This window comes from Malania oleifera, chromosome 12 (assembly GCF_029873635.1).
Source record: "Malania oleifera isolate guangnan ecotype guangnan chromosome 12, ASM2987363v1, whole genome shotgun sequence".
NCBI classification, from domain to species: Eukaryota; Viridiplantae; Streptophyta; class Magnoliopsida; order Santalales; family Ximeniaceae; genus Malania; species Malania oleifera.
The window spans coordinates 53,860,883-53,872,116 of NC_080428.1; positions in this window are offsets into that span (position 1 = coordinate 53,860,883).

Here is an 11,234-nt window from a genome sequence, read left to right on the forward strand (position 1 = left end):
TAGTAAAAATAATAATAAAAAAGTAACAATAATAGTATATAAAATAATAATAATATTAATAATAATGGTAATAATAGTAAATATAATAATAACATTGGGCCTGGGTAAAAATGGGGTGTCTACAATGATGATTTCAAAAAGGGTAAAAAAGCATTTTAGACCTCACCTATATCAGCTCTAAGGGAGGGGTTTATCTAACAAGATTTTCTCATTTGGAGGTCTTATTAGACATTCCTACATCGCACTTTGATTTTTATTTTCCTTTCTAAATTTATGTTATTTGTTTATTTATTTATTTTATTTATTTTATTTATTTACTTATTTTTATTTTATTTTAAAGGAATTAATTAAAGACCATTAAGTTTAATTTAGGGATAATTCATAATTAATTAGGTACTATTTGTAGAACAGGTGTGTAGGGGTGCTAGTATCTTCCCCTCGCATAACTAAACTTCTGATCCCAATTTCGGTAAAATAGACTAAGACTACTAGTTCCTTGACCTAGGAATAATCTATAGACCAATTAATGAGTAGTAAATGAGTGTTCTAATCACACCAAGGTAAAAAAATATGTAAGTGGCGATTTCATTCAAATTTTAATATCTATTATCCCTCATCATTCCGGACCCATCTCTGAGACGTTGCGACAGTTGTATTTAATTTAAGAAACAAGAATCTATCTCTTGCATGTATTTTGTTATTTAGGTTACACTTGGTTTGTGAAATATAAGAAATTGATAAATATAGAAAATAGATATTACTTATAAAAAAGAAACATTTGCATTTTGAAAAACAAATAATAGTCCATTATTTGTTCCTTATTATGGATTCATAAAAAGCATCATATTATTACTTGGTGTGTGGCAAAAACATATATTTTTATATAAATAACTAAAACTAACTTATTACAATTAATCTATTTGTAATTAGAAATTAAGATAGAAAAAATTGAGAACCAAAAGTTGTCATTATTTTCTATTTTTTTTCACAAAAATGATGTAAAATTCTTCAAAAAATAAAAATAAAAATAAAAATAAAAATATTAAACTACCCAAAGGCTCTTAATTTCTATCACTCTTTCTTTTCCTTTTCCCTATCTTCTCTTGATTTTTTTTTTTTTGGCATTAAATGCCTCCCAAGTCCGAAGACCTATCTCTCCCCCCTTTCTCAATCCAGCTTATTATTTCCATCGCACCCTACTTTTCAAACTGTGCCTCAAATTCCCTAGTTGGGAGTTTTTTTCCCGTTTTATTATTAAAATCAAATAAAATATTAAATAATACTCTATTCGAGAAAAAATTTTCCAAACTAATGCTCACGTAATCTCGCAGCACCAAGTTACGAGATTTAAAGGTCCATTGCTTCTGGTGGTGACGTGTGGCACGGTGGCGAGCAAATCTCGCAGGACCAAGCATATGCAGGATTTGCCTGTGTAGTTGAGCATATGCAGGATTTTTCTATATAGTCAGCAACGAGGATGCTGGCCAGTACGCCTCATGCATAATCAGATGTAAATCCACCGCATATGTTGCACAGTGTTCGGTAGTGCTCCTACATGATTCAACATACTGCATAGCATCCAATCGTGTCTCTGCACATGTAGCGAGAAGGTGGGAGTATGGAAAGTGTAACGCTTGCCACTTCTCACATAAGCATTTGCGACTATCCTGAATACTTAAAGTTTGGACGTTGTTTCCTTTATGGGGTCCCAATTGTGCAGTTGTGATGCTAAAAGTACCCCTAAATCGGTTGAACGTCGTGACACGATGTCGCATCGCCTTCAACTTCCTTCTTTCTATCACTAGCAATATATGAGGAGTGAATGCATTTTCTCCCGATATTGCGTTACGAGCAGCCTCCCGTTAACTGTTGAAATAATGTGCAATGCGATAAAATGTCAGTTGCACAAGGGCCGTGATTGGGAGGTTACGAGCTCCCTTCAGGACAGTGTTGAAACATTCCACGAGGTAAGTCATCATGTTCCCATACCTTTTGTCACCGTTGTGGCACTGAGTCCACATATGAGGAGGCATCTGATTAAAAAACGTCTTCGCGGGTTCCCCACCATCATCAAATATCCTCTCCATCCACATGTTAAATTTTCTTACCTGATGCTCCCTTTCCGCTTGCTCAGCCATACGCTCAAGATTGACACTGTGCACTTTCGTGCTAAAGTTGCTGATCACGTGTCGAAGGCATAATCGGTGGTGGGCACGCGGTGGTTGCCAATCGGGACTGCGCTGCACTGCAGCAAGAATTCCTGCATGCCGATCTGATATGAGGCAAATGTTGTCTCTATCAGTAATAGTAAGAAAACAACACAGAAACCAATTTCATGTGTCTAGACTTTTCTCTTGAAAAATAGCAAATGCAAGGGGAAATATTTGCCTATTTGCATCCAGGCACGTCGCAATTAGGAGTTTACCCTTGTACTTACTGTACAAGTGTGTCCTATCCACATATATAACAAGAGGACAGTGACGAAAACTCTGAATAGATGCTGCGAACGCCCAAAATACAGATACAAATGTTGCGGTGTGATTGCTACCTGGTATAGGAGCCCCCCTCCACTTGACAATAGTACTAGGACTGTACGCGCACATCGCTTGTAATACCCCAACCCGAAGGATCTGAGATATTTACTTTTTACTATTGATTTACAGCGGAAGTAAATAAACTCAATTATTATTAAACCAGAGCGCTAATTATCCACATTACAATCATTTATTTCAAAAGAAGAAAAATTACACAAACATAAATATCTGGCATCATACTAATATTTATAATCAATCTTTATTTTTCTATCCCCACCCACATGCTTGCTAAGCCTGATTTTCGACATGCCCTTCAGAGTTATTTGAAATAAAAATATGATTGGAGTGAGACGACGTTCAGTAAGTAAATAAGATTATTATTAGTGTGTGGCTAAAATGAGCTTTTAAAAATTTCTTAAAATAATATTTAATACTATAACTTCAAAATTTCTTCTAAAATAAATGTAAATCTAAAAATTTCTGCATAAAACTTTTACTATCAACTATAATAGTAAAATTTAATAACCATATATTGTGACTGTTAAATTAAACTTTTAACTTTAAAACTATAAAAATATTTAACTATATACATACATGTACATTTCCCTATACGTTTCCTTTAAATCGTCATTTAGGCACAAGAATGACATTTTTCATATAAACTTATACTTTTCCTTCAACTCATTACTAACTCTGTATACGTAATTAAATATGTATAAACATATATTGTAAAAACCACCCTTAGGCCTGTTTGTCGTAAGTCATGTTTACCCCCATGACTGAGTTGTGCGGTACGAAGACTGGACTTAACTGGCTGGCCGACCAAACTAAATCAACGAATGTAAACATTAAGTGAGATTTTCCTTATTAAGTTCTCGTCCGGAACCAGGTGTGCACTCAGGAGAAATCCACTAACATAAATAACCACTTTATAAACAGTGTGGGTACACTCTGATCCGTTTAAACTTTAAGCTGCGGTACCGAACATCTGTAACTTTGAACTTGCTTTGCTATAAGGGGTTTTAATACTATCTTATTATAATTTATGCAATTTAAAATAATCTTGTGAAAATCTCATCTTTACTCATATTTTCATGAATAATGTAACGTAAAAATAAACTCATGCCACACAATTTTTGTGTTAAAAATATATATATAATTTTTTTTAATAGAAAGAAATGCTGAAAATTTACCCGAGAGGATTAGAACATTTCTTAACTCAAAAATAAATGCAAGTATTTTAAAGATAGAACTGGTATAATTAAATATACATAAAAATAAACTCATGGAAATTTTATGGAACTAAGTAACATAATTTGAAATTTACTTACAAAATAAACTCGGGTATGAATTTTAAATAAAAAAGAAACTAACATAATCAAATTTACTTACAAATAAACTTGGGTATAAATTTTAATTAAAAAAACTAACATAATCAAATTTACTTACCTTTTTCTTTTATCTTGTGCTACGAACACAATAACTATCTCTAAGAAAAGAGATCGGAAAGAGTGGGTGAGTGAGAACTTACTCAAAAATTCTCTCTCCACCACAAATTCTTTCACTCACTAATCCTTCTCTTCCTTGGAAAAATTGTTGTGAAAATTGAAGGTTGAGAGCTTCCTATTTATAGGAAAATTTTGGGAAAGAAATGAAATTTATAAAAGTGTGGGGAGATGGGTGAAATTATAATTTTTTAAAAATTAAAGAATGGGCAAGGGATAGACAAGGTATGAGTTGAGTATGGGATGGTGATGGAGGCCATGTGGGAGTGCTTGCCACCATTCCCATTAAATAAATTTTTAATTAATTATTTACTTAATTAATTAATTATTTACTTACTTAATTAATTAATTAGTTAATTAATTATTTAATTATTTTATTTTTTTAATCATTATTATCATTATTATTATTATCGTTGTTATTACTTTTAAACTGTTTTTAGTATTTATTTATTTTTGAAAAAGAATTAAATTTGAATTTTGAAAACTCATATGGGCCCCATATAGTCTTGTGGGCCCCACACAACTTTGAGACCCGAATGGATCTTACGTAACTTCAATAATCCTTATACGATTTTATGAGCCCTACATAGTTTCGAAACTCGTGTAAACCTCCACACAGTTTCGGGACTTATGTGGGCCCTACACAGTCTTGTGGGGCCCATATAGGATACCTATATTATTATTATTTTATCATATATTTCTACCCTGTTTTATCCTATGAAATTCCATTTTGATCAGGCCAACCTCTAGCGAGTGATTGAACCGCAATGGTCTCTAAGCACTCGCTTAGACAAGGTCTTTCTTAGGCATCAAACATGGAATCAAGGATCCTAATAGAGAAACACTTTTGTTTTGATACTAACTAAATGACCATTATTATTATTCTTTTTTTTTTTGGGTTATTACATCCTCCCCTCATAAAAATTTCCTCCTTGAAATTTACAAAGATTTAAATGAGTACTTTGTATAATGTTGTGCTTTTATCCGATCCTGCTATCGTCGAAAAAGTGTGGGTATTTCTGGCATATTTATGCTTCTAGTTCCCATGATGCTTCCTCAATGTCATGGTTATGCCAGAGCACTTTTACCAATGAAATCTTCTTTGTGCGCAACTCCTGATCCTTCTTGTCTAAAATCTGGATTGATACTTCTTCATATGATAGAGTGTCACTAACTTCTAACAACTCATAACTTATCACATGAGAAGGATCTAGAATGTACTTCTTTAACATGGAGACATGGAATACATCATGAATTCTCGATAGTGCAGGAGGTAGGGCAATTCTATAAGCGACTGGATCAATCTTCTCCAATACCTCAAATGGTCCAATATACCTGAGGCTTAGTTTGCCCTTCTTCCCAAATCTCATGATTCTTTTCATTGGAGCGACTTTTAAAAATATATTATCCCCCACTTCAAATTCCAACTCACGTTGAAGGGTATTTGCATAGCTCCTTTGTTGACTTTGAGCGGTTTTTATTTTGTCCCGAATGAGCTTAATTTTCTTAGAGGTCCTTTGTATAATCTCGGGACCTAAAATTCGTTGTTCACCAATCTTATTCCAATATAATGGGGATCGACACTTTTGACCATATAACGCTTCATACGGTGCCATCTCTATGCTAGACTGATAACTGTTGTTATAGGCGAACTCAACTAACGGTAGATACTGAATCCAACTTCCTTTGAAATCCAGTACATAAGCTCTAAACATATCCTCCAATATTTGAATGGTTCTCTCCGACTGTCCATCAATTTGAAGATGAAATGATGTGCTGAAAGTAAGTCGTGATCCCAAAGCTCTTTGCAAACTATTCTAGAATTGTGATGTGAATCGTGGATCTCGATTTGATACGATAGACACGGGCACGCCATGTAGTCTAACTATCTCTTGAACATAAAAATTTGCAAACTTGGTTATAGTGTAGTTAACTTTGATTGGAATAAAGTGAGCGGTCTTTGTTAGACGATCAAGAACCACCCAGATGGCGTTCTGTCCATGGAGCTGGAGGTAGCCTAATTAAAAAATCCATGGAGATGTGCTCCCATTTCCACTTAGGAATGTGGAGTGGTTGCAGTGGTCCTGCTGGTCTCTAATGCTTAGCCTTTACTTGCTGACAAGTAAGACACTGTTCCACAAATTGTGCAATCTCCCTCTTCATGTTATTCCCCCAAAAAGACTCTCTCAAGTCCCGATACATTGTCATGCTTCCTGGATGCACTATATAAATAGATCGATGAGCTTCTTCCAAGATTGTTCTTTTGATATCTTTGTCATTGGGCACACACAATCTAGTTTGGAATCCCCAAACTCCATCGTTAGAGATGTTAAAGTCTCCCTTCAATCCACTCTGTACCTTACCTATAATCTTCACTAGCTCTGCATCTTCCATCTGTGCAGCCTTAATCTTTTTCGGTAAGGTCTGTTGGATTACTAGATTAGCAATGAGAGCTTGATGATTTCCTTCCATTATTTCCACACCAAATCTTTCCAAGTCCATCATAATTTGATGTTGGGTCACCATTGCCAAGACTGACGCATTCATTGACTTTTGACTTAATACATCTGCTACCATGTTGGCTTTTCTCGAGTGATAGTTGATGGTGCAATCATAATCTTTGATTAATTCTAACTGTCTTCTCTGTCTCATGTTTAATTTTTTTTGTGTGAAAAAGTATTTGAGACTTTTATGGTCTATGAAAATCTCACACCTTTCACCATAGAGATAGTGTCTCCAGATCTTTAGTGCGAATATCACAGTTGCCAATTCCAAATCGTGTGTTGGATAATTCTTCTCGTACTCCTTGAGTTGTCGAGAAGCATATGCAATGACCTTCCCCTATTGCATTAATACACACCCGATGCCTTTCCGAGATGCATCACTGTAGATCACAAAACCATCTTCTCCTGATGGAATTGTCAGCACCAGGGTAGTGATGAGTCGTTACTTTAATTCTTGAAAACTTTGCTCACATTCATCAGTCCATTCATACTTCACATTCCTTCTTGTCAATCTCGTCAGAGGACCAGATATTTTAGAAAACCCTTCCACAAATCGATGATAATATCCTGCTAGACCTATGAAACTCCTGATCTTATGAATATTCTTTGGTCTCGCCCAATCCACTACTGCCTCTATTTTACTTGGGTCCACAAAAATACCATCCTTAGATATGACGTGCCCTAAGAATGCAACTCTTTCTACCCGGAACTCACATTTCGTTAGTTTGGCATAAAGTTTCTTTTCCCTTAGTACTTTGAGTACTAGCCTCAAATGGTTCTCATGTTCTTGGGGGCTTTTTGAATAAATCAAAATATCATCAATGAAGACCACCACAAATTGATCTAGATATTCACAAAAGACCCTATTCATAAGGTCCATAAAGGCAGTAGGAGCATTGGTCAGTCCAAATGGCATGACTAAGAATTCATAGTGACCATATCTCGTTCGGAATGCAGTCTTTGGAACATCTTCTGATTTGATTTTCACTTGATGGTACCCTGATCGGAGGTCAATTTTAGAGAAGACTTGTGTTCCTTGGAGTTGATCAAACAAGTCATCTATGCGAGGTATTGGGTACTTGTTCTTAATGGTCACTTTATTTATTTCCCGATAATCAATACACATTCTCATCTATCCATCTTTCTTTTTAACAAACAGTATCGGTGCTCCCCATGGTGACATGCTGGGTCTGATGAATCCTTTGTCCATCAACTCTTGTAATTGTTCCTTTAGTTCTTTCAATTCTACTGATGCCATTCTGTATGGAGCTTTAGATATCGGTGTCGTCCTTGGTAGTAGGTCTATAACAAACTCGATTTCACGATCAGGAGGTAGCCAAGATAAATCCTCAGGGAATACATTCGAGAATTCCCTTACTATTGGGATATCCTCGAGCTTCAATTCTTCCTTTGGTGCCTCTACCACGCATATTAGGTACCCTTGACATCCATTCAAGAGTAATCTCTTTGCCTGGATAGCCGAAAATATTTGTGGTGAAGGGCATACACGAGTTCCATTGAACTTGTATTCTTGCTCTCCAGGAGGTCTAAACACCACCTCCTTATTATAGCAATTTATACTAGCATAACTAGAAGCTAGCCAGTCCATCCCAAGAGTTACGTCAAACCCGTGCATACTAAATACTACCAAGTTAGTCGGTAGTATTCTTTCCTTAATACAAATTGGGTAACCTTTAAGTATTTTTCTACATACTACTGAGGTTCCCATTGGTGTAACCACAGATAACTCAGTTTCTAATGACCAAGTCTCTACCCCACATATTTTAACATAAGCTGTAGATATAAATGAGTGTGTGGCTCCAGAATCAAATAATACTACTGCTTTCTTGGAGAATATGAGAATAATACCTGTCACTACATCATTAGTATTTTCGGCATTTCCTGGAGTGAGGGCATAGACACATGCCTGAGCAGTGTTCTGTTGATTGTTGTTTTGAGGTGCTTGGTTGCCTCCTTTTTGTTGATTTGGGTGGTAGTTGTTTTGTGGGCATTCTCATTGCATGTGACCAAGTTCACCGCACTGATAATAGACCCCTAATTCGGCTCGACACTCTCCCCCATGTAATTTGTAGCATTTTGGACAAAGGATGCCTTATGCATTGTTTGGATTTCTCGCTGTTTGCCCTTGCCCCACATTGTTGTTGTCGTTGTTGTTGCTCCTCTTCCAAGGTCCTTGATTTATACCAGAGTGAAATCCTTGTGGCATGGGCCTCTTTCTCTGGTTGGATATCTCCGCACTCCTTTGTAGACTTTCTTCTGCCTTCGTTGCTTTGTTTACTAACTTGGAGAAGTCTTCGAGCTCGAATACTTTTACCATTTCATAAATCCTTGAGTTCAAGCCTTCTTCAAATTTTTGGGCCTTCTTTGTTTCATCCGGAACCAAATATGGTGCAAATCGAAATAATTCAATGAATTTTACTGCATATTGTTGTACGTTCATATTTCCTTGTTTTAACTCCCTGGTCTTCGCATCTTTGGTGGTTTTGGGGAAAAATCGTTCAAAGAATACTTCCTTAAAACGCTCTCACGTAAGGACGGTTGGATTTGGTCCTTCCTCCAGGAGTAACTTTTTCGAGTTCCACCAGCGTTTGACCTCACTAGTCATTTTATAGGCAGCATATAACACCTTTTGTTTGTCCGTACAATGAAGGACTCGTAGTATTTCTTCCATTGCTTGCATCCAATATTCTGCTGCAATTGAATCGAATTTTCCATCAAAAGTCGGAGGGCGCATTCAATTGAATTGTTCAATCGTACAACCTTCATGGGTTGGTGGATCATTCTGATCCTTGGAGTTCTGCAGAAATTCCTTCATGACTTGTGCCACATCACGCAACACTGTAGTAGCATTGATGTCTTCTCCATTGCAAGTACTCGTATTATTCTTGTTTCCTTCAACACTCACGTTGTTGTTCCTTGGGTCCATTCTGAGGGAAAGGACTAGAGTTATTTTAAAATCATAACCTTATCTTTAAAATTTAATCAAAGTTATAAGCAAAAGAAAAACATTTTTAATTTACCCGTTCTTACCCACATCATGGTTATGCCTATGCTCTGGTAAAATTATTTCTTAAAGTCTACAGAACCTATAACTTATGCTCTGATACCAAATGTAATACCCCAACCCCGAAGGGTTTGGGATATTTACTTTTTACTATTGATTTACAACGGAAGTAAATAAACTCAATTATTATTAAATCAGAGCGCTAATTATCCATATTACAATCATTTATTTCAAAAGAAGAAAAATTACACAAACATAAATATCTGTCATCATACTAATATTTCTAATCAATCTTTATTTTTCTATCCCGACCCGCATGCTTGCTAAGCCTGATTTCTGATATGCCCTTCAGAGTTATCTGAAATAAAAATATGATTGGAGTGAGATGACTCTCAGTAAGTAAATAAGATTATTATTAGTGTATGGACAAAATGAGCTTTTAAAAATTTTTTAAAATAATATTTAATACTACAACTTCAAAATTTCTTCTAAAATAAATGTAAATCTAAAAATTTCTACATACAACTTTTACCATCAACTATAACAGTAAAATTTAATAACCATATACTGTGATCGTTAAATTAAACTTTTAACTTTAAAACTATAAAAATATTTAACTATATACATACATGTACTTTTTCTTATACATTTCCTTTAAATCGTCATTTAGGCACAAGAATGACCTTTTTCATATAAACTTATATTTTCCTTCAACTCATTAATAATTCTGTACACGTAATTAAATATGTATAAACATATATTGTAAAAATCACCCTTAAGTCTGTTTGCCATAAGTCATGTTTACCCCCATGACTGGGTTATGCGGTCCGAAGACTGGACTTAGCTGGTTGGCCGACCAAACTAAATCAACGTACGTAAACATTAAGTGAGATTTTCCTTATTAAGTTCTAGTCCGGAACCAGGTGTGCACTTAGGAAAAATCCATTAACATAAATAACCACTTTATAAAAAGTGTGGGTACACTCTGATCCGTTTAAACTTTAAACTGCGGTACCGAGCATCTGTAACTTTGAACTTGCTTTGCCATAAGGGGTTTTAAAACTATCTTATTATAATTTATGCAATTTAAAATAATCTTGTGAAAATCTCATCTTTACTCATATTTTCATAAATAATGCAACATAGAAATAAACTCATGCCACACAATTTTTGTGTTAAAAATATATATAATTTTTTTTAATAGAAAGAAATGCTGAAAATTTACTCGAGGGGATTAGAACATTTCTTAACCCAAAAATAAATGTAAGTATTTTAAAGATAGAACTGGTATAATTAAATATACGTAAAAATAAACTCATGAAAATTTTATGGATCTAAGTAATATAATTTGAAATTTACTTACAAAATAAATTTAGGTATGAATTTTAAATAAAAAAGAAACTAACATAATCAAATTTACTTACAAATAAACTTAGGTATAAATTTTAATAAAAAAAACTAACATAATCAAATTTACTTACCTTCTTCTTTTATCTTGTGCTACGAACACAATAACTATCTCTAAGAAAAGAGATCGGAAAGAGTGGGTGAGTGAAAACTTACTCAAAAATTCTCTCTCCACCATAAATTCTTTCACTTACTAATCCTTCTCTTCCTTGGAAAAATTGTTGTGAAAAATGAAGGTTGAAAGCTTCTTATTTATAAG